Source organism: Pristiophorus japonicus, chromosome 11 (genome assembly GCF_044704955.1).
Source record: "Pristiophorus japonicus isolate sPriJap1 chromosome 11, sPriJap1.hap1, whole genome shotgun sequence".
Classification (NCBI taxonomy): Eukaryota; Metazoa; Chordata; class Chondrichthyes; family Pristiophoridae; genus Pristiophorus; species Pristiophorus japonicus.
In genome coordinates, this window is record NC_091987.1 from 127070547 (window position 1) to 127097393 (window position 26847).

Sequence of the window (26847 nt, forward strand, 5' to 3'; positions counted from 1 at the left end):
CTGCCGCTCTTCCAGTGCCCTTGCTGTTGTCCGTCAGCGAACTGCCGCCCATGCCGAGATGGTGCAGTCCATAGCCGTGCCTTCTAGGCCCAGAGCTGCTCAAAATCATCCTCCAAGGCCATCTGCAGTCTCCTCCACTGAAAGTCAGCAGCCGTCCACCAGTCATGCTGCAGCCGCTGGGGTAGCAATGAGTAGAAGCATTAGAACAGACAAAGGCACATGGAAGACAGAAGGGTGATTAATTTACGTTTGTATGCAATATGGCATGATTTCATTTATAAATTTGGTTTGAAATGTTTATTTTGTGGTGGATTTTATTTTTGCATGTGGCTAAACGTACATTGAGATGGTCAGTGACAGAGGGAAGGTAAGATGTGGGACTGTTGGTGAATGTGGATTGGGGTTATGGTTACTGTTATCGCACTCGGATGAGTTCTTCATGGACCGCCCAGGCATAAAGGACCTGGCTAGATCGCTTCCTGCCTACTTTCTTCTCCTGCGCCTCAGCTGTTCGTCATATAGCAAGTGCCAAAGACTGTGCCCTCATGGTGGAGAGGTTGTGCAGCATGCAGCAGGCGACCACGAACTCAACACCTACTCTGCCGAGGATTGCAGGGCTCCTCCAGAGTGGTCCAGGCAGCTGAAGCATTGCTTCAGTACATCAATGGTGTGCTCTATCACATTTCATATGGCAGCATGGCTTTCATTGTATGCATGCTACGCACGTGTGTGTGGGCTGTGCACCAGAGTCACGAGCCATGTTGTCAGCGGATAGACTTGTCGACCAGTAGCCAACCTTTGGTTTGCTGTGGTGACTCAAATGCAGCAGTGGACTCCTGCAGAATGAAGGCATCATAACTGCAGCCAGGATACCGGGCACTGATCTGCATGATTTGCTGCCAATGTTCGCACATCAGTTGGACATTGAAGGAGTGGAATCCCTTTCGCTTCCAGTGCGTGGCAGAGTTGACATGCAGCGCCCGCAAAACGATGTGCGTGCAGTCAATGGCATCCTGCACCGTGGGGAGGCCTGCAATCCTAAGAAACCCTCGTGCTCGCTCCGCCTGCTTGTCTCTAGCAAGAGAGAATGAAATATAGTCAGCTCTCTTTGAATAGAGAGCCTCAGTGACCTCCCTTATGCAACAGTGGTTGGCAGACTGAGAAATGCTGCAAATATCTTCAGCTCCAGCCTGAAAGGAACTCACACATAAATGTTCATCGCAGTCACCTTCACAGCCACTGGCAATGCAGTCCTCACCCTGCTCTGAGGTTGCTGTTGTGACTTCTGACAGTGGAAACAGTTTCTCCCAATCTACTCTATCAAAACACTTCATAATTTTGAACACCTCTATTAAATCTCCCCTTAACCTTCTCTGCTCCAAGGAGAACAATACCAGCTTCTCTCATGTCTCTACATAACTGAACTCCATCATTCCAATGAGTAGGAATCATTTTTAGCATGGGAGGAAGTGCTAAAAATGTGATTAGGCTTAAAAACGCACATGTGAATTGTGATGAAAGTAGTGCAGGCAACACATGACCTTCATATTGCCTGCTAATTAACATTCTTGATGCGTGCTGCCCAGCGCTTGAGTGACTGAGCACTCAGCAGGAGGCAAGGCTGACTCTATTTAAAGCTAGCCTCCACTTTTAAACGCAGTCTGCACCTCTTAAAGGAGATGCATTCTGCATTCAACTGGTTGTCAAGACAACTGCCAGGCAGAGAAAGGGCACCTATGTTCTCCGACACTGCACTGGAGGCCTTAGTGCAGGGGGTTGAATGGAGGAGACAGTTCCTCCACCTGGCGGGGGCCAGAAGGCCCTCCAGGCTTACAGTCAGAAGGCAGTGAGAGCAGATAGCTGGAACGGTCACTGTCAGCAGCCTTGCCGCAAGGAACTAGATCCAGTGCCGAAAGAAGTGGTCAAGGTCAGTGAGTGCATCTTCAAAAGCTGTCTCCGACCAACTATACCACTAGCCTCACCCATTGCTCAATGCACCACACCCCCATCACTTACCTACCAACAATCTGTATCAATCTTCTCCAACAACCCAGTACTCCTACAAACTCTGATAGAACCAGTACAAAAGCAATAATCAACTTCGCTGCAAGTTGGATGTATCCCTTTAAATAGGGCTGGGAGGAAGTGAGGCGATTGGCAATTTTTTTTAAACGGTCAAAACTACTGCCGCTAAGGAGCCAAATTTTGCGGATCAAATCTCTGAGAAGCATGGGACAATAAAAGGTTCTGTTAAGGTTTCTGCTGGTCTTGCCCACCTTGTTTACTCATAATACATAGCTGTTAAAGTTTAGACGGAGGAAAACACGCCCTCGATAATTCAAAACACTTCCTTTGCTTAACTCCTGAAAGTTTTGAAAAGTGCACCAGCTAGTCTCCAAGGTTATTCCCCAGTTTTTCAATTCTCAACTTGAAGAAAGTCCCAGTTACCTGAGTGTTACAGTTATGGGTTTTAAAATGTTACCTCCAGATTTTAGCCACTGAAAATGAATAGTTCTCTCGGGTACCTTCAAGTTTGTAAAGTGCATTTATTTACGTAACATTTTCATGCACAGCTCTGTATAATTGTGCTTTTGTTTGAATACTAGGGCAACATTTTCCACTGTGCCAACAGTATATTTGCAGATAAAAGCTTCACCCATTTATCTGTGTATATCGTGAGTTCCATTTGTCCACACTCTAATTCTTTGTACCTATTTAAATGTGTCCAGGAAACTCATTGGCTGGAATTTTCATCAAGTAAGCGGGTTGGTGGCGGGAGCTTCTGAGGCGGGCATTAAACCCAGGAGGCTGGGTTTCTAGCAGGCCCTGCCGACTTTAACGGCGGGGCCTGATTTGCATGTGAGGCCTCGGATTCCTGCTCACAGCCAACCAGATTGAGAGGTCGGCTGGGTGCTGGCGGGTAGGCCTGCAGATGCGGAGAGGAATGAGGGGATGGTCCGGGGGAGGGATCGCGGGAATGAGGGGATCAGCTGGCTCGGTCGGGGATAGCGGGACGGGAGTTGGGGATTGGCTGGCTCGGTCAGGGATCACAGGGAGATTGGCGGTGAGGGGGCGGGGATCAGCTAGCTCGGGAATCGGTGGGGGAGGATCGTGGGACAGAAGCATCAGGGATGGGGAGGTCTGGGATCGGGAGGAAGGGGTCGGCCAGAGTTCGTCGGGGGTGGGGGAGTTGGCTGGGGATCAATAAGTGGGGAGACAGGAGCAGGTCCGGCCACTGGGGGATTATGGCCGGCGTCAGCATCATCGGTGGGGTTGGAAAGGAGGCCCCATGGTGGGGATCGGAGGCTTGGGGAGGCGATCAAAGGCTTCACGGGGGTCTCCGATCACAGGGAGGTGGGGTAGGTAGGAATGCTGGAGGTAGGCATAAAGCCACTTACCTCCTGGATGCAGCAGTCCCCGTCTCTTTTGCTTTCTTTCTGTTCTGCTGTCGTTCTCTTGATTTATTTCTAGTGTTCTTTTTCTTTCTTGACTTCTTTCTCTCTTTCTTTCTCTTTTTCTCTCTCTATCCTTCTTTCTTTCTCTCTTTCGCTCTCGCCCTCTCTTTCACTTTCTCCCTCACTTTCGCTTTCTCTTTCTTCTCTTCTTTTTCTTTCTCTCTTTTACGCTTTCTGTCCCTCCTGTGTATTTCTGATGCTATGTGTGTTTTAATCCTCACCAAGCTCATTTGCCTGGCTGAGCCAATTTAACAGAATGCTTCAAACATCCCAGTCTACCCCACCACACATTAGTTTAAAAAAAAAATTGACACGGCAAACTTATTTCCTAAGAGATTTTGATTACATGTTCATCTCTGCCTACAAAATCCAGCCAATGTAGTTTAGCGAAAGTTTCTCAATGTAACCTGATTTTTATATGGACAAATTTAAGATGAGGGTAAAATTGACCTGCTGGAATTGCTCGGCAAGAAATAAAAAGGGTTTAAACGGAGCTTTAAACAAATCGTCTATCAGCTTCTAATATGTCACCACTGTTAATCACATCAGCATTAAACATGGAATCTTTGTCATCGCGTAACAGTCACACTATAATGAACCCTGTAGATTTACACATCAACAAAACCTCACATCAATCCATGTCGAATAATCACAAAATGGCAAATATCAACATTTCTGTTAACATTTTGTTCAACATATTTATTAGGGAAAATTGCCCATGATCCTGAAATATCAATGTTCCCAAACCAACAAGAATTTTTTAAAAATTAACTTTCCAGCATATCCTGATTTTTTTAGCTTAACCCTAGGACTCTTTTTATTCCTCCACATCCAACATGTGTCTCATTGTGACACATGTACCATGTGGATGACATTAACGCACTAGGCTGCTCCAAGTGTATTGATGTGGGCCTGCAGCTTTCCATCATTCAAATATATCTGAGCAGCAAGTACCAAGAGCAATTTAATGATGTAACTAAATGCCACGATTCAAAAAGAATAATACCATCCTGAAAGAGCATTTTATTTTTAGCTAACACATTCAAAAGAGCTCCAGGCACATATACACTGCAGCTATGGGTCTAATGTCAGTAGCTACAGTTCAACCAGTTTTGACAAAGTACTGGATTTACAGTCAATGTGTTGTCAAACAAAAGCCGTACCCTCCACAGAATCTTAATCCACTATGCTCCAGAGTCAGATTGGGCCCTGACCTGATTTACTCATCCAGTTCAGTGTCAGTCTGAAGCTGCAGTCACTTTGCTCGCTAACCCTATGATGTAAATGCAGCCGTAGACCATTTCTGTACAATGAGGATTTGTACAGTCAGACTAATCCTGTTTATTGCAATACTGAGGTCTAAATTTTCTTAACTTTATAAAGTCACGATTGGGGTTTTTGGAGTGTTATATTTAGAACTGGTCCATACAAACTACATGGAGATTTTTTAAATGTTAATCTTTGTGACACAAAATAGGGATCCGTTCTATGGTTGTTTGTATCATGTTGTGTAAAACGTTTTGTCTGGATGGATGAAGTCATTCAAATTTTGTAATTAATTCTGACCTATTCATATTAACTCAGTAGAAGTAAGTGTTTAGTTCCATTGAAAGCACTCACACAGTGGGACATTGAAAGCAGTATTGTCTGCAACAGATGCTTGCGGCCTAAAAACAAGCTTGAGGACAACTTGAGTTAAGAGACAATCAGTTAAGTTTGAGCTTGAAATTTCCTGCGTATTTGCGCACAGAGACAAGTGAAGTCTGGGCATAAATCAACTATGTGGCCTAATAGATCAAGGAATTCTGGGCGTTAGTGAGTTGCGCATATAAGTATAATATGCGCAAATTTCCGTCTATCCCTCTGCTCAAATGCATCTCAGCCCATAATAATGGTGGCACCCCAAAGTTACAGAGCCTTATTCGTGTTTTCCCAATTACACTTGCTCAGAGGCTCTCTTCAAATTACAACCAGATTTTCAGGTGCAGCAGAAAACAGTGTAATTATTCTAGTGTTTCATTGCAATTTTTTGAGTGTTTTTAAAAAATTATCCTCACTGACACCTGCACTGTATTATGTGGGGTACAATAGCACAGTGATATTGGGCTCAATTTTGCCCAAGCCCATTTTCTGGCGTATTGCCACAGTTACACACGTTTTTCTAGGCCAGAAATGTGGCAGAAATATTTTGCCAAAGTTTCCCCAATGTATAATTCAAATTTAGCACCGCGCAGCGTGTCCAGTCGCCTCGGGGAGTGGAGCCTGCTGTCTGTGCCCATAAAACAATGCCATACCTTCTGCGCATGCGCGACAAAAAAAAGTGACGTTTTTGACGTTATTTCAATGGACGCGCATGCACAGTACAACTCCAGTTTGGGAATCGGCCATTTTTAAAGAGCCAGTGGTGTGCGTGAGAAGGAGTGCTGTGTGAGAGCATTGGAACGGATCTGCAGCATTACAAGTTGCAACACGGTGAAAGCACCAAAAATTTTTACAAAATGAAGTGAAGGCACTAGTTACTGTGATTGAGACCAGATGCCACGAGCTGGACACCAGCAGAGATTGCATAAAAGTTCCACCCAAAGAAATGAAGAAATGCTGGAACCAAGTTGCAGAAAATTACTGCGCAATGGTGACCACCACGAGATCTGGAGGCCAGTGTAAAAAGAAGTGGCAGGACCTTGGTCAAGTAGTTAGTATAAGTAAGATTTTCATTTTTCAATGGAATTGCAATTGTAAATGTGACCAGCTGTATATGTCCCACCCAGCAGAAAGACACTCTCTCTAAAAAGTTGCATTTTCATCTTTGCAGAGGAAGATGTCATATAATAAAAGGGAAAGAACTTGAACAGGGGGATGCCCGGCAAATCTGCAGCCACTGGAAGAGAGGGTGGCTGCTTTGATGGGTCCTGCCTGAAGAAAAGCAACCACCACTGCACAAGCTGGGCCCACACTCGAGGGAGAGGGTAAGCCCTGCAAATTCCATAGTCTGGCTTTGTTAAATGTTAAGTACTGCGCGGGCTAGCCATGCTTCGGTCCCTGGGGATGTCTCCATCAGCTACGCTTCAGTTGATGCAATGTGCTATCATTCATCGTGGTCCTTCAAATCAGCCTGCTGCCTGTGCTGTGTGGGCCTATTCATGCCATCCACCCTGCCCCCTCTTCTGTTGCTAACCATTTGTCTCTGTTCTGTTATTTTTTGCATAACTTGATGTAATGTATATTGTGTTCCTGACACAGATGAGACTGCTCACAGGGAGGTTAAAGTAACAGTGACCTCAGTCTTTATTAAGGCACTCCAGAGTGAGGAACAGGCCTTAGGGGCCGGCTTATATACAGTGCTCCCAAGGGATGCTGGGATCCCTTGGGACTTCAGGGGATGCGCTCCCTGGTGGCGGAACATGGGAGTGCATCCTTTAAGATACACAACATCACTCCCCCGCAAAGTCAAAGTGAAAACTATTTACAAGGTGAGGCGGCCGGGAGCCTTTCTTTCCCTGGTGGACCGCCTCGGTACAAATGTCTGTTCTGGTGTGTTGGCTGTGCCCTCGCTGGGCTGGCGTGTTGTTGGCCCTGCAGGGCTGCTGGGTGAGTCTGGCCTTGCTGGGCTGTTGGGCATGATGGGTTCGATTTCCTGGTCTGGGGTGATGTCGTTGATCCTTTGGGTGTGTGTTGTGGGCTCGAAAAATGTGGTGGCTGCTGTGGGTTGTTCTGGGCAGTCTGTGAATTGCAGCCTCGTTTGGTCTAGGTGCTTTCTGCAAATTTCTCCATTGTCTAGTTTGACTACAAACACCATACTCCCTTTAGCTATCACCGTGCCCGCGATCCACTTGGGACTATGTCCATAGTTTAGCACATACACAGGGTCATTCAGATCAGTTTCCCGTGACACAGTGGCACGATCATCGTTTACATTTTGTTGCTGCCACCTGCTCTCTACCTGATCATATAGGTTGGGGTGAACCAGCGAGAGTCTGGTTTTAAGTGTCCTTTTCATGAGTAGCTCAGCCGGGGGCACCTCTGTGAGCGAGTGGGGTCTCATGCGGTAGCTGAGCAGTACTCAGGACAGGCGGGTTTGGAATGAGCCTTCTGTGACTCGTTTAAGGCTCTGTTTGATTGCTTGTACTGCCCGCTCTGCCTGCCCATTGGAGGCCGGTTTAAATGGGGCCGAGGTGACATGTTTGATCCCATTGCGGGTCATGAATTCTTTAAATTCTGCACTAGTGAAACATGGCCCGTTGTCACTGACCAGTATGTCAGGCAGGCCGTGGGTGGCAAACATGGCCCTCAGGTTTTCAATGGTGGTGGTGACAGTGCTTCCCGACATTATTTCACATTCAATCCATTTTGAAAAAGCATCCACCACCACCAGGAACATTTTATCAAGAAACGGGCCCGCATATTCGACATGGATCCTCGACCATGGTCTGGAGGGCCAGGACCACAAACTTAGTGGTGCCTCTCTGGGCGCATGGCTCAACTGAGCACACACGCTGCATTGCTGTAAGTCAGAGTCGATACCGGGCCACCACACGTGGGATCTGGCTATCGCTTTCATCATTACTGTGATGTATGTAGCACTCAAATCACTGATTCCACACAGTCTGGTGTTGTAGTAACTGCTGTGACTTTGGTTCTTTATTGTGTAACTCCAGAGTGCCCTTCAGGTGTGGTGGTCAGCCTGTCTCGCAGGTACTTTTGGGTCTCCCACCACAGTGCCCCTTGTGGCACACCATTGTAACTATACATTTAATGTACATGGACAATACATAACATCTCACTCCCACCCCCCCCCAGTTCCAAAAGCAAATTGCCGGTTCGTCCTGGTTGATTTGTGAGTGTGAGTCCATGACCATCCACTTCCCTCTCCCCCCCCCCCCCCCCCCCCATATAGAGATTATGCTTGCGGTCCAGTGCAAGCATGTGGTGTTTGCAGTCCTTACATGGGTGATACAAGTACACAAACATAATCTCCAGTAGAAAGCAGGTACACATAGACAGTACATTTCTATACGTTGAAGAGTTATATCAAAAGGTTGCAGGTACACTGAACAGTTATTAAATCCCAGCTCCACTGGGTGAGGTGTGGTGGTGGCATACAGCCTCTTTTTGCCCGAGGTAATGGGCTGCGCTGAGACAGGGTATGGCAACTGGTGCACTGCCTCTGTTCTCAGAAAATAGTTGCCTTTTGCGGCTTGTCTGCAGGCGCTGAACAATTGCATAAATCACATAAAATCAGAAATCGCATTAATCCATTAGTCATGTTAGTCACAGATCCATTAACCCTTTTAACTGTGCATTGTGATATTAACTCTTTTCACCAATCATCTCAATCATTTTAAACACAGTAATCATTTTTGCATCAAAATATTAACTCTTGTCATAAATCATGTCATCATACAAATCACAGTAATCATTTTGACTCACTCTTGCCCTTACAAAAGTCTCTTTGTGGGGACCGCCAACGGTGTAAGGCCCCTTTAAGACTCCTGAGTACATTTCCCTTTTAAGACGCCATTTTGATTTTTCCACGAGGTTTCTACTGGGCGCCGCCATTTTAGGTGCTCTGCTGGTGCTTGCCTGCCTCTCTCTGTAGAACTCTGCTGCCACGAGGCTCGCCTCCATCTTGAACTCGCTGTGCTGCTGCATGCTCTCCCTCTCTCTCTCCCCGCAAAACAGCTGCCGACCAAAACGGCCCAGAACGGCCATGGGCGGAGTAAAGAAGCCTCATTGCTACAGACCCGGCACCGTGGCTCTGAGGGAGATCTGCCGCTACCAGAAATCCACCGAGCTGCTGCCTGCTCTCCCTTCTCTCTTCTCCAGCTCGGTCGGCGCTGCTGCTGGTTCCAGCGCCTCTTTCTCACTCTCAGACTTTGCAGGGGAGAGTCGACAGCCGCCGCTGCTCTGCCCAACCCCACACACGCTTCCTTCGCTGCCATCCGATCCGAAGGTGGAGGCCTGCTCTGCCTGTGAATACGGGGGACAGCGGTCTGTGGAGGAATGAAGTCTTCCCAGCTCCCACGGACCTTCCCCATCCATCTCCTGCCGAGTAGCGTCGGCCCATCGCCTGCAATGATACACAAAGGTAAACTATGCGTCTCACCACAGTGAGATACCTGCACATCCGCTCTGCCAAGAACAGGTATCAGTTCCTTGGTATAGGTGCGCAGCTTTGCCGTGACCGGGACCAGCTTAGGTCGTGCAGCTGGGTTGATCCACAGTTTATCAAAAGTTTCCTGACTTCCATACTCACTGGGACTCCGTTAATCTTGACTTCCATAATCACTGGGGTCGAATCGTCGGTACACGTATACAGTCCAAACGCATCATCATCTTCTACCTGGGCCTGGGATGTCCGTCGAGCCAAACCGCAATGCTCCTCGCTGGATAGCAGATCATCTACCATCTCCTCAGCTACACAGTGAGTCGTGTCTCTTTTGCACGTACGCTGAAGGTGGCCTTTCGTGTGGCAGGTATTGCATGTATACTCCGCAAACCTGCAACGGTGAGCCCCATGACTTCCTCCGCAGCGCCAGCATGGTGCTACTCGATTAGCCCCCCTCGGCGGACTCCGAGTTCCAGGACCCTGAGGTCCGTGCTCTCTGCCCTGGGCAGAGCCACGTTCTGCAGTTTTGTCCGTGACGGGCGCTATCCTGTGAATAGTACCTGCCGGGTTCGAGACCGTGTGGATCATCTGCTTGGTGCTGCAAGTCGAGGTCATAAATGCTCGGCTGATGTTGATGGCTTGCTGCAGGCTGACTGTAGGTTCAGTCGATAGCAGCTTGTGAAGGAGACCCTCATGGCCAATCCTCATAACAAAGACGTCCCGCAACGCCTCGTTAAGGTGTGTGCCAAAATCGCACGGCGCCGCAAGTCTCCTGATGTCCGCAGCATATTTTGTGACATCCTGGCCCTCAGGTCTGCAGTGGTGTAGAATTTGTGCCTGGCCGTGAGGATGCTCTCCTTCGGTTTCAGTTGGTTACGAATGAGTTCAATCAGCTCCTCATATGAATTGTCCTTGGCGCTCGCGGGTGCCAGCAAATCCCTGCCGAGACGGTAAATCTCCTCGCCACAACTGGACAGCAATATCACCTTACGCTTCTCTATCAGTGCGTTCGTGTCCCCTGTCAGGTCGTTTGCTATGAAATAGTACTCGAGCCTTTCCGTAAAGGCATCCCAGTCATGACCCTCTGTGAAATCCTTTAGCGTGCCCAAAGTAACCATGGTTGCGTGAAGAGCTTGTCCGTGTCCTTGTCGCCAATTTGTGATGCATGTAGCATTCAAATTACTGACTCTATACAGTCTGGTGTTGTAGTAATTGCTGTGACCTTAGTCCTTTATTGTGTAACTCCAGAGTGCCCTTCAGGTGTGGTGGTCAGCCTTTTATACTCTGTCTCGCAGGTACTTTCGGGTCTCCCATCACAGTGCCCCTTGTGGCGCACCATTGTAACTATACATTTAATGTACATGGACAATACATAACAATTACTATACCCGGGTGTGTGCTCTGGAGATCCGAGATGAACGTCTCCCTGCCCTTTTTGGGTAGCATAACACGGTTATCCCACAGTCTGCCTGAATGGAAAGCTCGTACTTTCGCCGCTGGAACGGCTTGATTAGCTCTTGCATTTCAACGGATATGCTGGCCCAGCTCCCATGCAGTACACAGTTTTTTATTTGGGACAGCAGAGGATCTTTGGCTGGTCCAAGTCCTAATCTGGCAAGTCGTGACAGGTGATTTATCATTTTCAAACGCTTCCATGACCAACAAGTCTGCGGGCTGCGACACCATCAACAAGTTTGCAGGCTGCGCCATTTCCACCCCCGTGATGGGCAATGGTAGCCGACTGAGAGCATCCGCACAGTTGATGGTATAGTTATACGTTGATAGCGCGAGTGCCCACCTTTGTATGCGGGCTGAAGCATTAGTATTTATCCCCTTGTTTTCAGCGAACAGGGATGAGGGGCTTGTGATCGGCTTCCAGCTCAAATTTGATGCCAAACAGGTACTGATGCATTTTCTTTACCTCGAACACACACGCTAATGCCTCTTTCTCAATCATGCTGTAGGCCTTCTCGGCCTTCGACAAGCTCCTGGAGGCATAGGCGACAGGTTGCAGCTTCCTCGCAATGTTAGCTTGTTGTAATACACACCCGACTCCGTACGACGACGCATCACATGCTAGCATAAGTCTTTTACACGGATTATACAATACAAGCAGCTTGTTGGAGCATAAAATGTTTCTGGCTTTTTCAAAAGCAATTACTTGGTTTTCTCCCCATACCCAGTTCTCACCTTTACGCAATAGCACATGTAGCGGCTCTAAGAGGGTGCTTAACCCCGGTAGCAAGTTACCAAAATAATTGAGGAGTCCCAGGAACGATCGCAGCTCCGTGACGTTCTGTGGCCTGGGCGCATTCCTGATAGCCTCTGTCTTGCCGTCTGTGGGCCGAATGCTGTCCGCCGCGATCTTTCTCCCCAAAAACTCCACTTCTGTTGCCATGAAGACGCATTTCGACCTCTTCAGCCGCAGCTCTACGCGATCCAGTCGCTGGAGGACCTCCTCCGGATTTTGTAGGTGCTCGACGGTGTCCCGGCCCGCGACCAATATGTCATTCTAAAAAACCATCATGCGTGATACCGACTTGAGTAGGCTCTCCATGTTTCTCTGGAAGATCGCTGCAGCCGACCAAATTCCAAATGGGCATCTGTTGTAGATGAACAGTCCCTTGTGCGTGTTGATGCAGGTGAGGCCCTTCGAAGACTCCTCCAGCTCCTGTGTCATGTAGGCCGAAGTCAGGTATAGCTTGGTGATGGTCTTGCCTCCTGCCAGCGTCGTAAATAGGTCATCTGCCTTAGGTGGCGGGTATTGGTCCTGTAGCGAGAAACGATTAATAGTTACTTTATAATCGCAGCAAATCCTGACCGTGCCATCACTTTTGAGTACTGGAACAATCGGGCTGGCCCACTCGCTGAATTCCACTGGGGAGATGCCCTCGCATTGCAGTCTGTCCAGCTCAATTTCCACTCTCTCCCTCATCATGTGAGGTACCGCTCACGCCTTGTGGTGAATGGGTCGAGCCTCTGGGACCAAGTGGATCTGCACCTTCGCCCTGGAAAAGTTTCCAATGCCTGGCTCAAAAAGAGAAGGAAATTTGTGAAGAACCTGGGTACATGAGGCCTCATCGATATGTGATAGCGTCGGATGTCATCCCAGTTCCTGTGGATTTTGCCCAGCCAGCTCCTTCCAAGCAGTGTGGGGCCATCGCCCGGGACAATCCAGAGTGGCAGTTCATGCACCGTGCCCTCGGAGGTGACCTTGACCATGGCGCTGCCCAGGACAGTGATAAGTTCTTTGGTGTATGTTCTCAGTTTCGTGTGGATGGGGCTCAGGGCTGGTCTGAGTGCCTTGTTGCACCACAGTCTCTCAAACATCTTTTTACTCATGATGGATTGGTTAGCGCCAGTGTCCAGTTCCTTGGCTACGGGTAAGCCATTCAATTTTACATTTAGCATTATAGGTGGACATTTCATCGAGAATGTGTGCACCCCGTGTACTTCATTCAGCATCTGCCTCCTCTCTCTGAGGCTTGAAATTGCTTTGATCCACCATGGACCGATCTTCCTCTGCATGTGGTGGTTAGTAGGTTTTGCAGCTTGTTGGAGGTGCCCCATTGTTCCACAGCTCTTGCAAACATACCCTTTGAAGCGGCATGAATAGGCTGAATGGAAGCCTCCTCAAAGCCAACAAGGTGTGAATTGCCTTGCATTCATCCTTTGTTGCGGACTTGGAGTCATCTGGGTCACCTGAGGCCTGCTGGCAGTTGCAGACTCGTGGTTTCTGCCCTGTACATTTCTGCTCGCAAACACAGTTCCAGTTAATTTATGAACATTGCTAGCACTTGTGTGCTGAGAGATTTGTTTGGTGTTATCACTGGTGGACATAAATGCCTGTGCTATCGCAATGGCCTTACTGAGTGTCGGTGTCTCTACAGTCAAAAGTTTTCGTAGGATGGTCTCGTGGCCAATACCCAGTACAAAAAAGTCTCTGAGCATCTGCTCCAGGTAGCCATCAAACTCACATTGTCCTGCAAGTTGCCATAGCTCGGCGACGTAGCTCGCCACTTCCTGACCTGCAGATCGCTGGCACGTGTAGAACTGATACCTCGCCATCAGCATGCTCTTCCTCGGGTTAAGATGCTCCCGAACCAGTGTTCACAGCTCCTCATACGACTTATCTGTGGGTTTCACCGGAGCCAGAAGATTCTTCATGAGGCTGTAGGTCGGTGCCCCGCAGACCGTGAGGGGGATCGGTCTCCTTTTTGCAGCGCTTCCTTCTCTGTCCAGCTCGTTAGCTACAAAGTACTGGTCTAGCAGTTCGACATAGGTTTCCCAGTCCTTACCCTCCGAAAACTTCCCCAGAATGCCCACAGTTTGCTGCATCTTTGCGTTGGATTCGTATACTCGTCGCCAGTTATTGTGTTCCTAACACAGATGAGACTGCACACAGGGAGGTTAAAGTAACAGTGACCTCAGTCTTTATTAAGACACTCCAGAGTGAGGAACAGACCTTAGGGGTTGGCTTATATACAGTGTTCCCAAGGGATGCTGGGATTCCTTTGGACTTCAGGGGATGCGCTCCCTGGTGGCGGAACATGGGAGTGCATGCTTTACAGACACACAACAATGTATGTATGCCTGGGTTTACCTGCCACCAGGGGGAGCGACCGTCGAAGCTGATTGGGCCACAGACACACACGTGCAACCTTTGTATATAAAGAAAGCCTCCATGTTGAATCTGCACTTTGAGAGCTAATAAAGTAGAGTCAGGTCACACCTGATTGAGTTCACGGTACTAAGCCTATTGAGTTATTGCATATGCAACATTTGACGATGAGGCACAATACGAACTTTCACACACAAAAATAAAATGATACCATTCAAATCCTGGAGCGATTCGTGGAGGGAGAAGACTGGGTGGATTTTACAGATCGCCTCAACCAGTACTTCGTGGAAAACAAGATGGATGAAGACGCTGACGCAGTTAGGTGCAGGGCGGTATTCCTCACAGTTTGTGGCCCAAAAATCTATGGCCTCATAAAGAATCTGCTCTCACCTGCATGTCCAATGGAAAAGACCTATGAGGAATTGTGTGCTCTGATTCGGGACCATCTCAAACCTAAAGAAGGCAGCATTATCTCAAGATATCGCTTTTACAAGCATGTTCGTTCTGAGGGCCAGGACGTGGCGGAATTTGTTGCCGACCTGAGACGCCTCGCTGGGCCGTGTAAGTTTGGAACTGCGTTGGAAGACATGCTGCGTGACGTCTTTGTAATAGGCATAAATCACGAGGTGATCCTGCGGAAGCTGCTGGCTGTGGAGATGCTGGATCTGAGCAGGGCCATCACGATCGCCCAGGCTTGCCTGACCATGGTTGATAGTACAAAGCAGGTATCCTCGCAGAGGCGGAAATCACGGCAAGTACTGTGCACCAGATTGTGTCGTCAGTTGGCAGAGCTGCACCTGGTAGGGCCTACCTGACTGTGTTTGCGAAACCTGTAGCTGCTCGAAGTCCGCCATTGGGCACGAATCCGATTTCACCCTGTTGGCGTTGTGGGGGAAATCATCGGCCTCATCAGTGCCGTTTCAGACAGTATATTTGTAGAGGCTGTGCGATAGTGGGGCACCTTCTGTGGATGTGTCCGCAGCTCAGCAAGCGTGCTGCGACACACCGCATGGATGATGATGACCGATCCGGAGTGGATCTGGTAATGCAACCCAAGATACCCGAGGAGGAAGTGTATAGTGTACATTCATTCCTGACAAAGAGCTAACCAATAATGATTGAAGTTATATTGAACGGCGTGCCGGTATCTATGGAATTAGACACAGGTGCAAGTCAGTCAATTACGAGTCAGAGGACTTTCGAAAAGCTGTGGGACACCAAGCTGAGTCCAATAAATGCAAAATTGCGTACCGACACCAAAGAGCTCATACCAGTGATTGGCAGTGCAGCAGTCAAGGTGCCGTACGATGGGGCGGTTCATGATCTATCGTTGTGGATCGTTCCAGGCAATGGTCCAACGCTGTTCGGCAGGAGTTGGCTTGAAAAAATAAAGTGCAACTGGAACGATATTAAAGCTTTGTCATCGGTGGATGACACTTAGTGTGCTCAAGTGCTGAGCAAATTTCCCTCACTGTTTGAACCGGGCATCGGAAACTTCATGGGAGCCAAGGTGCAGATCCACCAGGACTCGGATGCAAGACCCGTCCATCACAAAGCCCGGGCGGTCCCATACATGATGAGGGAGAAGGTCAAAATCGAACCGGACAGATTCCAACGTGAAGGGATAATTTCACCGGTCAAATTTAATGAATGGGCTAGTCCCATTGTTCCTGTGCTGAAGAGTGATGGCACTGTCAGGATTTGTGGAGACTACAAGATTATGATCGACCGAAGTTCGAAACAGGATCAGTACCAGTTACCAAAGGCTGATGACCTCTTTGCAACGCTAGCTGGGGGAAAGTCGTTCATCAAATTGGATCTGACGTTGGCCTATATAACACAGGAACTTGTCGAATCATCAAAGAAACTTACGTGCATCATAGAAAACATAGAGAACATAGAAAATAGGTGCAGGAGTAGGCCATTCGGTCCTTCGAGCCTGCACCACCATTCAATAAGATCATGGCTGATCATTCCCTCAGTACCCCTTTCCTGCTTTCTCTCCATATCCCTTGATCCCTTTAGCCATAAGGGCCATATCTAACTCCCTCTTGAATATATCCAATGAACTGGCCTCAACAACTCTCTGCGGCAGGGAGTTCCACAGGTTAACAACTCTCTGAGTGTAGAAGTTTCTCCTCATCTCAGTCCTAAATGGCCTACCCCTTATCCTTCGACTGTGTCCCCTGGTTCTGGACTTTCCCAACATCGGGAACAATCGACCCGCATCTAACCTGTCCAGTCCCGTCAGAATCTTGTATGTTTGTGTGAGATCCCCTCTCATCCTTCTAAACTCCAATGTATAAAGACCCAGTTGATCCAGTCTCTCCTCATATGTCAGTCCCGCCATCCCGGGAATCAGTCTGGTGAACCTTCGCTGCACTCCATCAATAGCAAAAACGTCCTTCCTCAGATTAGGAGACCAAAATATTGAACAAAATATTCCAGGTGAGGCCTCACCAAGGCCCTGTACAACTGCAGTAAGACCTCCCTGCTCCTATACTCAAATCCCCTAGCTATGAAGGCCAACATACCATTTGCCTTATTTACCGCCTGCTGCACCTGTATGCCAACTTTCAATGACCAATGAACCATGACACCCAGGTCTCGTTGCACCTCCCCTTTTCCTCGTCTGCCACCATTCAGATAATATTCTGTCTTTGTGTTTTTGCCCCCAAAGTGGAGAACCTCACATTTATCCACATTATACTGCATCTGCCATGCATTTGCCCACTCACTTAACCTGTCTAAGTCACCCTGCAGTCTCTTAGCGTCGCCCTCACAGCTCACACCGCCACCCAGTTTAGTGTCATCTGCAAACTTGGAGATATTACACTCAATTCCTTCATCCAAATCATTGACGTATATTGTAAAGAGCTGGGGTCCCAGCACTGAGCCCTGCGGCACTCCACTAGTCACTGCCTGCTATTCTGAAACGGACCCATTTATCCCGACGCTCTGCTTCCTGTCTGCCAACCAGTTCTCTATCCACGTTAGTATATTACCCCCAATACCATGTGCTTTGACTTTGCACACCAATCTCTTGTGTGGGACCTTGTCAAAAGCCTTTTGAAAGTCCAAATACACCACATCCACTTGTTCTCCCTTCTACTAGTTACATCCTCAAAATATTCCAGAAGATTCGTCAAGCATGATTTCCCCTTCATAAATCCATGCTGACTTGATCCGATCCTGTCACCACTTTCCAAATGCGCTGCTATTTCGTCCTTCATGATCGATTCCAACATTTTCCACACTACTGATATCAAGCTAACCGGTCTATAATTACCCGTTTTCTCTCTCCCTCCTTTTTTAAAAAGTGGTGTTACATTAGCTACCCTCCAGTCCATGGGAACTGATCCAGAGTCGATAGACTGTTGGAAAATGATCACTAATGGATCCACTATTTCTAGGACCACTTCCTTGAGCACTCTGGGGTGCAGACTATCAGGCCCCGGGGATTTATCGGCCTTCAATCCCATCAATTTCCCTAACACAATTTCCAGCCTAATAAGGATATCCTTCAGTTCCTCCTTCTCACTAGACCCTCGGTCCCCTAGTACTTTCGGAAGGTTATTTGTGTCTTCCTTCGTGAAGACAGAATCAAAGTATTTGTTCAATTGGTCTGCCATTTCTTTGTTCCCCATTATAAATTCACCTGAATCTGACTGCAAGGAACCTATGTTTATCTTCACTAATCTTTTTCTCTTCACATATCTATAGAAGCTTTTGCAGTCAGTTTTTATGTTCCCGGCAAGCTTCCGCTCGTACTCTATTTTCCCCCTCTTAATTAAACCCTTTGTCCTCCTCTGCTGAATTCTAAATTTCTCCGAGTCCTCAGGTTTGCTGCTTTTTCTGGCCAATTCATATGCCTCTTCCTTGGACTTAACACGATCCTTAATTTCCCTTGTTAGCCACGGTTGAGCCACCTTCCCAGTTTTATTTTTACTCCAGACAGGGATGTACAATTGCTGAAGTTCATCCATGTTAATTCGGAAACTAGGGTCCTGAACGTAAGGAAAGGGGAAAATGTTGAAATCACTCATTAAGGATGAAATCAAGGGTATTCATTTATGAAGGATAGACAGAAAGGAAAAGGAGGCGGGGTGGCGTTGCTGGTTCAAGATGAAATCAGTGCAATTGTAAGGAAGGACATTAATCTGGATGATGTGGAATCGGTATGGGTGGAGCTGCGGAATACCAAAGAGCTGAAAACGCTAGTGGGTGTTGCGTACAGACCACCAAATAATAGTAGTGAGGTTGGGGACAGCATCAAGCAAGAAATAAGGGATGTATGCAATAAAGGTACAGCAGTAACCATGGGTGACTTTAATCTACACATTGATTGGGCTAACCTAACTGGTAGCAATGCGGTGGAGGAGGATTTCTTGGAGTGTTTTAGGGATGGTTTTCTAGACCAATATGTCGAGGAACCAACCAGGGAGCTGGCCATTCTAGTCTGAGTATTGTGTAATGAGAAGGGACTAATTAGCAATCTTGTTGTGCGAGGCTCCTTGGGGAAAAGTGACCATAATATGGTAGAATTCCATATTAGATGGAGAGTGACAAAGTTAATTCGAAAACTAGGGTCCTGAACATAAGGAAAGGTAACTTCGACGGGATGAGGCATAAATTGGCTAGAATAGACTGGCAAACAATACTAAAAGGGTTGACGGTGGATTAGCAATGGCAAACATTTAAAAATCACATGGATGAACTTCAGCAAATGTACATCCCTGTCTGGAGTAAAAATAAAACTGGGAAGATGGCTCAACCATGGCTAACAAAGGAAATTAAGGATAGTGTTAAAGCCAAGGAAGAGGCATATAAATTGGCTAGAAAAAGCAGCAAACCTGAGGACTGGGAGAAATTTAGAATTCAACAGAGGAGGACTAAGGGTTTAATTAAGAGGGGGAAAATAGAGTACGAGCGGAAGCTTGCAGGGAATATAAAAACTGACTGCAAAAGCTTCTATAAATATGTGAAGAGAAAAAGATTAGTAAAGACAAACGTAGGTCCCTTGCAGTCGGATTCAGGTGAAATTATAATGGGGAACAAAGAAATGGCAGACCAATTCAACTAATACTTCGGTTCTGTCTTCACGAAGGAAGATACAAATAACCTTCCGAAGGTACTAAGGGACAGTGGGTCTAGTGTTAAGGAGGAACTGAAGGATATCCTTATTAGGCTGGAAATTGTGTTAGGGAAATTGATGGGATTGAAGGCCGATAAATCCCCGGGGCCTGATAGTCTGCACCCCAGAGTGCTCAAGGAAGTGGTCCTAGAAATAGTGGATCCATTAGTGATCATTTTCCAACAGTCTATCGACTCTGGATCAGTTCCCATGGACTGGAGGGTAGCTAATGTAACACCACTTTTTAAAAAAGGAGGGAGAGAGAAAACGGGTAATTATAGACCGGTTAGCTTGATATCAGTAGTGTGGAAAATGTTGGAATCGATCATGAAGGACGAAATAGCAGCGCATTTGGAAAGTGGTGACAGGATCGGATCAAGTCAGCATGGATTTATGAAGGGGAAATCATGCTTGACGAATCTTCTGGATTTTTTTGAGGATGTAACTAGCAGAGTGGACAAGGGAGAACCAGTGGATGTGATGTATTTGGACTTTCGGAAAGCTTTTGACAAGGTACCACACAAGAGATTGTTGTGCAAAGTCAAAGCACATGGTATTGGGGGTAATGTACTGACGTGGATCAGGAACTGGTTGGCAGACAGAAAGCAGAGAGTCGGGATAAACAGGTCCTTTTCAGAATGGCAGGCAGTGACTAGTGGAGTGCCGCAGGGCTCAGTGCTGGGACCCCAGCTCTTTACAATATACATTAACGATTTGGATGAAGGAATAGAGTGTAATATCTCCAAGTTTGCAGATGACACTAAACTGGGTGGCGGTGTGAGCTGTGAGGGGGACGCTAAGAGGCTGTAGGGTGATTTGGACAGGTTAGGTGAGTGGGCAAATGCATGGCAGGTGCAGTATAATGTGGATAAATGTGAGGTTATCCATTTTGGGGGCAAAAACACGAAGGCAGAATATTATCTGAATGGCGACAGATTAGGAAAAAGGAAGGTGCAACGAGACCTGGGTGTCATGGTTCATCAGTCACTGAAAGTGGGCACGCAGGTACAGCAGGCGGAGAAGAAGGCAAATGGTATGTTGGCCTTCATAGCTAGGGGATTTGAACATAGAAGCAGGGAGGTCTTACTGCAGTTGTACAGGGCCTTAGTGAGGCCTCACCTGGAATATTGTGTTCAATTTTGGTCTCCTAGTCTGAGGAAGGACGTTCTTGCTATTGAGGGAGTGCAGCGAAGGTTCACCAGACTGATTCCAGGGATGGCTGGGCTGTCATATGAGGAGAGACTGGATCAACTGGGCCTTTATTCACTGGAGTTTAGAAGAATGAGAGGGGATCTCATTGAAACATATAAGATTCTGACGGGACTGGACAGGTTAGATGCAGGAAGAATGTTCCCGATGTTGGGGAAGTCCAGAACCAGGGGACATAGTCTTAGGATAAGGGGTAGACCATTTAGGACTGAGATGAGGAGAAACTTCTTCACTCAGAGAGTTGTTAACCTGTGGAATTCCCTGCTGCAGAGAGTTGTTGATGCCAGTTCACTGGATATATTCAAGAGGGAGTTAGATATGGCTCTCACGGTTAAGGGGATCAAGGGTATAGAGAGAAAGCAGGAAAGGGGTGCTGAGGGAATGATCAGCCATGATCTTATTGAATGGTGGTGCAGGCTCGAAAGGCCGAATGGCCTACTCCTGCACCTATTTTCTATGTTTCTATGTGATCTTAAATGTTTGCCATTGCCTATCCACCGTCAACCCTTTAAGTATCATTTTCCAGTCTACTCTAGCCAATTCACGCCTCAAACCATCGAAGTTACCTTTCCTTAAGTTCAGGACCCTAGTTTCTGAATTAACTGTGTCACTCTCCATCCTAATAAAGAATTCTACCATGTTATGGTCACTCTTCCCCAAAGAGTCTCGCACAACAAGATTGCTAATTAGTCCTTTCTCATTACACATCACCCAGTCTAGGATGGCCGTAATGCGCATAAAGGGCTGTTCATTTACAACAGGTGTCCTTTGGGAATTTGCTCGGCTGCGGCCATATTTCAGAGAAACATGGAGAGTTTACTGAAGTCCGTCCCTAGAACCGTGGTGTTCCAAGATGACATTCTGGTCACAGGTCGTGACATTGCTGAACACCTGCACAACCTGGAAGAGGTTCTACGTCATCTGGACAAAGTGGGGCTCGGGCTGAAACGTTCAAAATGTGTCTTTATGGCACTGGAATTCGAATTCCTGGGAAGGAAGATTGCTGCAGACGGCATCAGGCCTACGGACTCGAAAACAGAGGCTATCAAAAATGCACCCAGACCCCAGAATGTGACGGAACTGCGTTCCTTGGTCTTCCCAACTACTTCGGTAATTTCTTATCTAAATTGAGCACATTATTCGAGCCACTGCACATACTGCTCAGAAAAGGCGACAACTGGGTATGGGGTGTATCTCAAGACAGGGCCTTCGAGAAGGCTAGAAATCTGCTTTGTTCCAACAAATTGCTGATACATTATGACTCATGCAAGCATTTAGTATTGGCCTGTGACGCTTCATCACATGGGGTTGGTTGCATGCTCCAACAATCCAATGAGTCGGGCAAACTACAACCCATTGCGTACGCATCGAGAAGCATGTCTAAAGCGGAAAGGGCCTACGGCATGGTGGAGAAAGAAGCTTTAGCCTGCGTATATGGGTTTAAAAAGATGCATCAGTATCTTTTTGGGCTTCATTTTGAGCTTGAAACCGATCACAAGCCGCTCATATCTTTGTTTTCAAAGCATAGAGGTATCAATACCAACGCGTTGTCCCGCATCCAGAGGGGAGTGCTGACATTATCTGCCTATGATTATGTTGTGTCCTTAGTGGTGATTGGTCAGCCATTCCCAGGGAAGTGTGTGATGAGACCAAACCTTACAACCGTCACAAAGATGAACTATCCATTCAATCTGATTCTTTGCTTTGGGGTAATCGTGTTATTAGGCCCAAGAAAGGCAGGGAGAGATTTGTACAGGATTTACACAATACCCATCCCAGTATTGTGATGATGAAGGCCATTGCCAGGTCTCACGTTTGGTGGCCCTGCATTGACTCTGATTTGGAGTCATGTGTGCATCAGTGCAACACTTGCATGCAGTTAAGCAATGCACCAGTGGAATCTCCACTAAGTCTGTAATCGTGGCCATCCAAACCATGGTCGAAAATCCACATCGACTATGCGGGTTCTTTCCTGGGAAAAATGTTTTTGGTGGTGGTGGATGTGTATTCCAAATGGATAGAATGTGTAATCATGTCTTCCAACACATCCACAGCCACCATTGAGAGCCTTCGTGCCATGTTCACCACTCATGGTCTGCCCGACATCGTTGGGAGCAACAACGATCATGCTTCACGAGTTTCAAGAGTTTATGAGACTCAATAGTATCAAGCATGTAAGATCAGCACCATTCAAACCCGCATCCAATGGTCAAGCGGAGCGGGCCGTCCAAACAATCAAGCAGAGCCTGAAATGCCTAACTCACAGTTCTTTGTAGACTCGCTTGTCATGCATACTGCTTAGTTACAGGAGGAGACCCCACACGCTTACCGAGGTCCCCTGCTGAACTGTTGATGAAGAAAGGTCTCAAGACCAGGCTCTCGCTTGTCCACCCTGATCTTAATGATCACGTCGAAAACAGACGTCAACATCAGCAGTGGTATCATGATCACACTGCCGTGTCACGCGACATCTCTATTAGTGATCCTGTGTATGTGCTAAATTATGGTCAAGGCCCCAAGTGGATCACTGGCACTATTACGGCCAAGGAGGGTAACAGGGTGCTTATTGTCAGGCTCACTAATGGGCAAACATGCAGGAGGCACATTGATCAGACAAACCGGAACAGCTTGAAAAAGACATCATCAATGACCAACCGATTCATATTCAGAAGACCCTACTGTTGTCAATGAATCTGGACCTTCAATTCCCGACATGGACACTGCCACTCCCATTAGATCAGCTACCCAGCCTCAAGTCATGAATGACTCGGAGAGCTCACCCAGATCTTGAATTGAACTGAGACGATCAACTCGGGAGCGGAAAGCCCCGGACCGTCTCAATTTGTAAATAGGACTGATACCAAGATCTTGGGGGGAATGATGTAATGTATTTACCTGGGTTTACCTGCCACCAGGGGGAGCGACCATCGGAAGTCATTGGGCCATAGACACACACGTGCAGCCCTTGTATATAAAGAAAGCCTCCATGTTTAATCCTCACTTTGAGAGCTAATAAAGTAGAGTCAGGTCGCACCTGATTGAGTTCACGGTACTAAGCCTATTGAGTTATTGCATACGCAACACTTGAGGCCAACCCTGATGATATAGAAGAAGATTCAGATGAGGATGAGCCTGAAGAGGAGAACATCTTCCAATCCCACCCTCCAGAAAGAGGGTGAGGGTGAGGGAATGGAGATGGATGAAGCCCCCACTGTTTTACTGACTTTGGTGGAGGTGCAGGTGCCGCCCTTTGCAATGCCAACCTGTTCCGTGACTAATCGTTTGAATGTTGGTGGGACATTCCACGATTTCCTAACGTCCGAGACACCATCAGTGGGGTGGGTGATGAGGTAGCGGGATTGTCGGGAGAAGTAACAGCAATCTCATGAGAAATGGGCATGATGTCCGTGACCATGAGGGAGGGAATGTCACAGGTAGGTGATGCGTTGTCACTGAACATGAGGGAGGGAATGTCACAGGTAGTTAAGACAGTTTTGCTCAACATGAGGGAGGGAATGTTGCAGGTCGTTGAGACACGTCAGGACATATGAGGGACGGCATGTTGGAGTTAGCTGCTGCAACTGCAATAAGGGAACAACACACCCAGACCCCGCGCTAATTGACAGAATCAACTGCCACTCCCACTCCAATCCCCACACCAGCCTCTGAAGAACCCCAAGCTGGGCCTGCCACATTTCCGCCTGCCGTTGCCACCCCACCCCCACCCACCCCGGGCTTGTTTTTCAGCCAAGCTCTGAGCCCCGAGCCCGTGTCCAGGGCCGATTCTGACGGCCAACGCTACAACTCCCCTCCAGCCCTGCTTGAAGATGTTCGGTGGTGGAATGTGAGTTAAAAAAAAAATGAAAATTTGAGAAATCCAAGAAACTTCCATGTACTCCATTGAAAGGTAAAAAAAAGTTGAACTTTATTATGGATATTTCAAGTGTTAGAGACTCCCCCCAAAAACTTCGATGAAAAACAATACCGTTTTTCAGCGCCGATTTTTCACTGTGCACTGCTTTCTGTTAACTCACCAGAAGGTTTTTTGGGAGTGGCCAGATACGCCGACCTAGGATAAAAAATTTGAGGCAAACTGCGGAAAATGTTGAAAACTGGCGCAGACATGAGGGAACGTCAATAAAACTTACACAGAAAAATCGAAACTAAAGCAGTTACACCGGCGCAGATTCCAGGGGGAAACTTTGAATTAAATAATTACGCCAGAAAAAATGGCGCATGCCAAAAAAAACGGCGCAAATGACCTGGGAAAATTGAGCCCTGCTACTGGGCTTGTAATCCAGAGGCCTGGGCTAATGATCCGGAGACGTGAGTTCAAATCTCACCACGGCAGCTGGGGAATTAAAATTAAATAAACCTGGAATTAAAAAGCTAGTATCTGTAATGGTGACTGTGAAACTACCAGACTGCAGTAAAAACCCACCTCATTCAATAATGTCCTTTATTAAAGGAAATCTGCCATTCTGATCTGGTCTGGCCTGTATGTGACTCCAAATGTGGTTGACTCTTAACTAACCTCTGAAATGACCAGCAAGCCACTCAGTTGTAACAAACTGCTACGAAAAACAATATTAAGAATAAAACTGGAAGGACCACTCTGCATCGATCTAGGTACCGGATTTGGACATGACAAAGGCACACCCAGTCCAGTCGACCCTGCTAAATTCACCTCACTAGCATCTGGGGACATGCCAAAATTGGAAGAGCTGCCCCAAAGACTAGTCAAGCAACAGCCTGACATAGTTGTAATGTATTATCACATAGTTTGTCATATGGCTTAGTAAGAGCATATTCAAGTAAGTGGCCTAGTAAAGTAAGCAGATAAGAACATAAGAAATACGAGTCAGAGTATGGCATTTGGTCCTTCGAGCCTGCTCCGCCTTTCAACAAGATCCCGGCTGATCTTTTACCTCAACAACACCTGCCCAAACTATCCCCATATCCCTTAATTCCCTTCATTCCCCAAAATTTATCGCCCTCCGACTTAAATATACTCAACAACTCAGCATCCACAGCTCTCTGGGATAAAGAATTCCAAAGATGCACAACCCTTTGAGTGAAGAAATTTCTCCTCATCTCAGTCCTATATGGCTGCCCCCTTATCCTGAGACTGTGACCCCATATTCTAGATTCCCCAGCAGGGGAAACATTTTCCCAGCATTAAACCTGTCAAGCCCCTTAAGAATTTTATATGTTTCAATTAGATCACCTCTCATTCTTCTAAACTCTAGGGAACATAGGCCTAGTCTACTCAATCTCTCTTCATAGGACAATCCCTTCATCCCAGGAATCAGTCCAGTGAACCTTTGTTGCACTCCTTCTAAGACAAGTATGACTTTCCTTAGATAAGGAGACCAGAACTATACACAGTACTCCAGGTGTGGGCTGACCAATGCCCTGTATAATTGCCGTAAGACTTCTTTACTCTTGTACTCTAATCCCTTTCTAACAAAAGTTAACATACCATTTGCTTTCTTAATTGCTTGCTGTACCTGTATGGACGAGCAAATCATTGGGACTCTGTCCTTTTTCATTTGTTCTATCCACATATAGGGGCCAAATTTGGTCAAGGCCTACACCCGCCCAAGTGCCGCCCAAAGTGCTGCCGATGGCCACTGAGGTACTGGACAGTACTTTCGGTGGTGTTTTCATCGCCAAGGTCAGCAGGCGGCAAATCAATGATGTACGCCGCCAATCTGGACGGCAGCAGGCAGGAGGTCTCATTCTCGGCGGCAGAGGTGCTTGCCACCCAAGTGCCATCGAGGATGGAGTCAGGCCCACGGAGGTAAAAATAAAAATCATCACCAACAAAAAAAACATCTGAGGACCTTTAGGGGACCCCATCCAGGTAAGAACCTGTAAAGAAATAATTTAAAAACATTCCACTCATCTTTTTTACAGGATCTTGACACTCACCTTTCAGGACAGACCAGCCTCCACGTGGTGGTCCACCGTTGTCCTGCCGCCAATTCCAGCTGACTCCCGCCCGCACCAATCTGGCATCTCGGCGAGCAGGAGGTCACTTACGCGCATCGGCCGTCCGCTGACGTCGGCGGGTGTTTCCCGGCGGCTCTCCCCTCCCGCCCGCTCCAGGCCACATCGAAAGTGGCACAGGGCAGTTCGAGCAGAGGAATATCGGCGGCAGTGAGCAGTAAGTTCATCAAAATCAGTCCCATATTACATTTTGGGGACGAGAATTGTATTTCAAAGTCATTTTTAGGGATCATGGAAGGACACAGGGCTGGATTTTGCAGGAGGTCAGCAGGCACGATCAATGGTGGGTCGGGTGGCAAAGTGTTTTTTT

At 47.4% G+C, this 26847-nt stretch overlaps 1 long non-coding RNA gene across 8 annotated transcripts in view; it reads left to right on the forward strand.

The window, feature by feature from the left end:
• The first annotated feature begins 1734 nt into the window (after positions 1 to 1734).
• The window catches only part of LOC139276269 (uncharacterized), a 96484-nt gene continuing 71371 nt past the window's right edge, over positions 1735 to 26847 (forward strand). For 2 of the 8 annotated variants that reach the window (XR_011595884.1, XR_011595883.1), the window contains exons 1-3: positions 3577 to 6157; positions 6268 to 6421; positions 26445 to 26694. This is a non-coding gene — a long non-coding RNA (uncharacterized lncRNA). Of the gene's footprint in view, positions 1928 to 2178; positions 2245 to 2814; positions 2921 to 3024; positions 3065 to 3576; positions 6158 to 6267; positions 6422 to 26444; positions 26695 to 26847 lie in introns of those variants that run through there. The other 6 variants (XR_011595887.1, XR_011595888.1, XR_011595889.1 and 3 more) reach the window with 6 other exon arrangements.